Here is a 6,318-nt window from a genome sequence, read left to right on the forward strand (position 1 = left end):
CAAACAATCTCATCCACATCACATTTATTCACACATAAATACATATAAGCTTAACAGATGGATTTTTTATAAGAGAGAAGTACCAGATCCTGATGATCATGACATACATAATGTCCAGATGCGACTGTCCGTACAAGTTGGATCCATATGTTTCTGCGATCCAAACCACTGATTAGTTGCAAAGTGGATCGTCCATTATACAGGACCTCATTCGTCCGTGTGTATGGGAGATTGGAAAATGTGTATGGTGACAATGACAACCAGGGGTAACAAAAAAGTTTTACTAAGGCACCTTGCAATTCTCATAAGTAGCTTTGACAATCTCCTTATTCAGCAATCTTGATTTAACTTTCTCCAAGAACTTCAAGTGTAGCTCATGAAAATTAGCTTTAATCCATACACTTTCTTTTCATTTTTCTCTTCAATTTTGGTTCTTTCTTTCTTTTTTCTGGTTTTAGTGTTTTGGCTAATGTGAAACTAGAGTGGAAGTCTTTTGAAAATGTTATGGATTCATGTGTTCGTTCATGGAGCATTTGATCAGGCTCCTGAACCAAATAAAGTTTGAGACTGATATGGCTGCCTTTAATGAAGAGTTTCTTTTCTACATGATCTCATTACATACCATATGTTTTGATGGAATGCAGGTCGTATATATAAGAGCTATCATGCAAAGGCTCATCCCCATCCTTGGATGGCATGCATGCCAGACATCCAGACCATTCATTAGGTAGCCCACACTATATATGAACATGACTTGGACCAATATAAAAAAGATCACTCTTCTATGAGAAAAAGAAGCCCATTTCTCCAAACTCAATGTGCATGCCTTACTTTTCACTGCATGTTTTCCATTTTGATCATGCGCACATTACATAACATGTTCATCAAATTCAAGAACAAGGTTTATTATCTGATCAAGCTCAGTAACTTCGAGTGTCGATAACAAAATATGAGATAACAAAATATGAGCAGAGGATGAGCATTTGAAGCAAGAGTATGCTAAATCTTTTATGTACAACATTTGATTGATCAATATTTCCAGAGTTGTGAAATTTATACATTTATAATCTACTGGAGTAATCAGTTAATGAGTTGAGCACTTTACCAGGTGTGCATGGACATTCCCTCAACTAGAAAATGCACATTCCCTCAGCTAGGAAATATGAAGAGAAACATTAGAAAATCAAACAATTGCAATCATGAAGAGAGTTGTTGATGGTTCTTACAAAATGGGTCTTGAAAATCAAACAATTGCAACTGTCGGCAATTCTTACATAAATTTCAAAATGGGTTTTGACAGATCATGTCATCATACATAGCTCAAACTTCTCAATTAGATAAGCATCTAGGTATGAGACTAGCATTTTGTCCAACATGTCACGGGTAACTGCTCTAAGAGTTGTACTAATCTGGAAATTGTCATGGGTTACTGCTTTAAGAGTCACCAGATTGTGTCACGTGAGCTTGTGATATATCTGAAAATTGCCTATTGCCTGTAATCAATGGATGATACATCACTTATGATTTTGTTTCACCGATTGCTCTAATAGATCAACATCTAAAAGCTAGCTTATGAGTTCTCATATCTTACTGTTGAAAGCTAGTTGCATGAGACCATTAAATCAAGAGAAATACCATTAAACAAAACACGTGCCACCAGGAGTTAATTTTTCTGAGGCTTAAACCCCAATCAAGAGAAATACCTTTAAACCAGCAGAATTCTAGAACTGATTTTGCACCAGTTGGTTTCCACCTTTTAGTAGACTATACTACAATGATAGTTCACCACCTATTTCTAAGTTCCAAAAGAAACAATAGCCTCCATAGTAAACTAGCTCAAACTTGATGCCATGCCTCATAAAAGCCCTAAAATATTTAAAAACATAGTTTTAAAACTCGACTCAAAAATGAGATCACCTGTAGTTGGATAGGGCATGCAATCTATCTCATCCTTGATAGCAATTGGAACTCCGTCCAAAACTGAGATTGGTTTGCCTATAAAAGGCCATAATGAGCACTTACACAGGTAAGAGTACAACAAAAAATCTTACATCGTGAGTTGAATTTTCAGTGGATGATCCAACTTATGAGTGTTTATTTGTTAGCATTGATAGTAGAAAGTGCGTCCTATCATTTAAACAGTTTGTATCATTGGAAAACAAACCACTTTTCCCAAGTCCTAATACATTGGATTGTGATACATTGGGATGTACTCCAATAGACTTCTTGTTTGATTTTAGAATGGCATCCAAGGCACCTGAAATATTCTTTTCAATGTTTTAAGTTTATCTTTATAGAATCATTCCTCCAAAAAAGATGGCCTATATGAGCTTGATTACAGCTTTCAAAACAATTAATTTATTCACTATGAGACTAGAAAGTTTTTATGCTGCCATTTTCAAAAATTCCATTTTTTTCTCTAGTTGGTTGACACACTGGATTGTAACAAGGCTCTTGTTTGATCTTAGAGAAGTATGTGAGGCATCTTAAATATTCTTTTCAATATTTTAAATTCATCTACATAGAATAATCCCTCTAGAATTTTGTACAGCTACTGGAACACATTCTCAACCTCACGTAGGACCTCTCTTTATGAGAAACTAAACGACACATCAAAGAAAATTTAAGCTTGATACCAAAAAATGAGCTCGAAATAAATCTCGGGTGAACCACACCACAGGAAAACAATAGTGATTGAATGTCCCCCATTAAAAATCGGCCCTTCGGCCACAGATTAAACAGGAAAATTAACAACAACAACCAAAAAAAAAAAAAAGAGAAACAAGAAAAGGAAGAAAAGGAAGCTTAAACAGGAAAATTAGCATTAGTCAATGATAAAAGCATTTTTAAATAGTTAAATATAAGTACAAATGAAGTTTCTCAAATAGACAGCCATGATCTTAGTACTCGGCAGAATCCCCCATTGACACAGTTCAGATGCACAACAGAAACACAATACCAGCAAGAAGACGGATGAGCCCTGCTGTAAGCATTCCTGGTCCGAAAATCAAGGCAATCTAATTGCAAGGTGGGCCACGCTTGTACATTGAGTATAATTGTCGATCTTACTTTTCCAACCATCCATTTTCTCATACATGTGAGGCCGACTTGATGGCCAGATTTTTATGACTAGGGCATTCAAATGGTGCACCTGATCAATGGCCCAGATGTCAGACTATGTCCAAACTCTCCTCATGTGAATTTCCTTTACCAGTTCTCAAGCTCTAAGATAGAACCCAACACTTGTCAGTTAGGCCTTTTCCAACCATTCCTTTTCTCATACATGTGTGGGCCACTTATTATGATGTCATTGGAAACAAAATAAAGAATTACATGACAATTGCATTGGCATTTATATAAACAGCAATAACAAACATCTCACCATTAAATCCACGGACAGTTGCAACAACAATGTCTTTGGTTCGAGCTTTGGAAACTTCCGCAGTCTCGCAGTCTTCTCCAAAGATCTGATATGAGAATTCGAGAGATTGAGATAAGAGGATATAGTGGAAAGACACGCCTACTAACACAGGGCGCTTGTTCACAGTAATCGGGACCATTGATTTTGTGCGCCACCACATGAATGGGCCATATCCAATGAGTTTGGACTGACATTCAATAGGCAAAACTTATATGGCGACAGTTGTCTGATTGCTGCAATCTTCAAACTATGGCCCATCCAAGTTGTGGTCCACCAGATCAACAGCCCTAATCACCATACATGTTTGCATTGGGAGAAAGGAAGAGAAGATTCGACAGAGAGTGGGACGTACCAAAGTCAAATTTGGTGGAATGGTTGGAGATTCAGATGGAATTGCCGGAGATTCTCCTAGGGCTGGATTTTGCGTTCTCTGGGACAGGGGTCTTGCTTGAATTGGGGTTTGAGATGAGTTGATTTGGGGGTGTGTGAGGCCGAGGAGGATCAGGATGTTAGAGATTGATGGAAGAGAGGGAAAATGGAGGAAATTTGAGAGAGAGAGAGAGAGAGAGAGAGAGAGATTTGGGCATGAATTTTGGGTGGAATTTTTTTAGCTTCTGGGCGCGGGTTCTATACCCCACATGAATTTGGGGCGGGATTTCCTGGAAGTTCCAATGCAAGGATGCTGGGTGGGTCCCACTGAAATATATGTGAGAAATCCATTCTGTCCATCCGTTTCAAGAGCTCATTTTAGGATGTGCGACCAAAAATGAGGTGGTTACAAAACTCAAGTGAGTCACACAAGAGGGGAAATGAGGGAAAGAAATTCCTACCGTTAAACCTTCCTGGGCTCCACCTTGATGTTTATATGCTATCCAAACCTTCCTGACCCAAATGTCAGACTAAAATGATCTGTAAAAGAGAAGGGATGAACGGAGTGGACGAAGAACACATATCATTGTGGGGCCCACAGAGCACCCCGTCGCTGGTGGGAACGGATTGGCTACTCTCCCTGACATCAGCCAATGGCCGGTGGTCGGTGCTATGTGGGCCCCACCATGATGTATGTGTTTCATCTATGCCATCCATCTATTTTTAAAGATCATTTTACAGTATGAGTCCAAAAATGAGATATATCCAAATCTCAAGTGGACCACATTACAGGAAACAGTGTTGAATGAGGGTCGACCATTAAAAAAGTTTTGGGGGCCATAAAAGTTTTGGATCAATCTGATATTTTTTTTTCCCTTCATCTGGGCATGTATGACCTAATCAATAGATTTGATGTCAAATAAAAAGTACAATGGACCTTAGGAGGGTTTTAATGGTGGATATCCAATCACTATTGTTATCATGTGGTGTGGTCCACCTGAGATTTATATCCCTCTCATTTTTGGTATCAAGCCCTAATTTTTATTTTTTAAAAAAAAAAATTTATGTGAGGGAACACCAACACATCTCCCATGAATGTTGTTGCTCCACAAGGGCTCTTTTATTAATTTATTTAGAAATGCTCCGGTGCCTACGAACACAATTAGTTATAGTGCTCCCATTTTTATTCAGAACCTAGACGGTCCAAACCATTGATCAATATGGTTCATCAGGTCTAATCCATATTTCAAGAACTACCATGAAAATATCACACTGATTTAGTAAATTTGACCATTCGGTAAATGGAATTAAAAATGGACGATCAAGATCATTTACGCAAAAATAGGTCCAATCAACATTTTGATTCATCCATTTGTTAGGATTATCATGGTTTGCTTATAATTGTAAAGAATCACATTTATGCAAGTGACAATTAAAAACCCATGTAATTCCATTTTTTTATCATCAATTAAGCTATTTTTGAATTTACTAGAATTTATTTCTATTTTTTCTCGTGGATTCGAGGAATCTTTATGAAGAATATAGAAAAGCTCCGTGGAATTGGAATAATTATCCACTTTGAGGAAGACAGTGATCGACCTCATCACGTCCATACCTGTGTCAATCGCTATAAGGGTTTTAATAGAGAATGGTGCCCACCATACCATAGCCAACGAGAATGGGTTTAGAACTCGAAATACATCTTAGATGATGAAATAAACTGTTCATATTCTAGTCTATACTAAGAAGCATTCGCTGAACTAATGATTGTCTAGGACAGAAAATTTAGAACATTGAGAACTAAAGATCAAATGGCTCATATTCGAATCCAAGCATGATAGGTTAGGATCAACAATGAAGCATTGCTACCATAGCATCTATGGCATGATTATAACAAAAACAGGGGAGATCATAGTTTAGGAAGCAAAACGGATTGAAAACCCACCCCAGCAATGTATGCTGATAAGGGGCACCGTGAGTTGTCAAAATCCTCACTGCAAAAATGCATGCCAAGGGATGGATGACGAAATGCATCATGGGAAGTTCTTGTGACCAGAAGCTATGTGGGCCCACAGAAATGCAGTAACAAAACCACTTTGTTTATGATTTTCTCAATCTCGTAATATTGGGACAGGGTCTAAAAATTGGGCAGATTCAAAACTAAGCTAGGCCACTCCGAGTGAAATACTGAGAATGGAAACGTCCACCATTGAGACTTCCTAGAACCCATTATGATATTTATACACCATCTCAACCGTTAATAAGGTTATCACCACACGAATAAAACCATGGGCACAAATATCATCCCGATGTCCTACCAAGTTTCCAATGGTGGATTTTCCATCCCGGCTGTTTTGTCTGGCGTGTGGCCCACTGGAATTTTAGATCTGTCTGATTTTTGAACTCTTTTATGGGCCCATATAGCTTATTACCATTGAAGCGGATTGCATAGTGATAGCTCACTATGAGTAAACTCTGTGAGGTCCACCATAATTTATGTATTTTATCCTCTCCATCCGTTAATTTTA

The 6,318-nt window shown here is 37.9% G+C and overlaps 1 long non-coding RNA gene across 1 annotated transcript; it reads right to left on the minus strand.

Annotated features, from left to right (window-relative positions):
- Window positions 1-1,586: 1,586 nt before the first annotated feature.
- Window positions 1,587-4,033, minus strand: LOC131257341 (uncharacterized). The gene is made up of 3 exons (XR_009177325.1): window positions 3,774-4,033; window positions 3,383-3,467; window positions 1,587-1,995 (listed from the first exon to the last, which is right to left on the minus strand). It is a non-coding gene; the product is annotated as an uncharacterized LOC131257341 (long non-coding RNA).
- Window positions 4,034-6,318: the final 2,285 nt, after the last annotated feature.

The sequence above is a fragment of the Magnolia sinica genome, chromosome 10 (genome assembly GCF_029962835.1).
Source record: "Magnolia sinica isolate HGM2019 chromosome 10, MsV1, whole genome shotgun sequence".
In the NCBI taxonomy this organism is placed as follows: domain Eukaryota; kingdom Viridiplantae; phylum Streptophyta; class Magnoliopsida; order Magnoliales; family Magnoliaceae; genus Magnolia; species Magnolia sinica.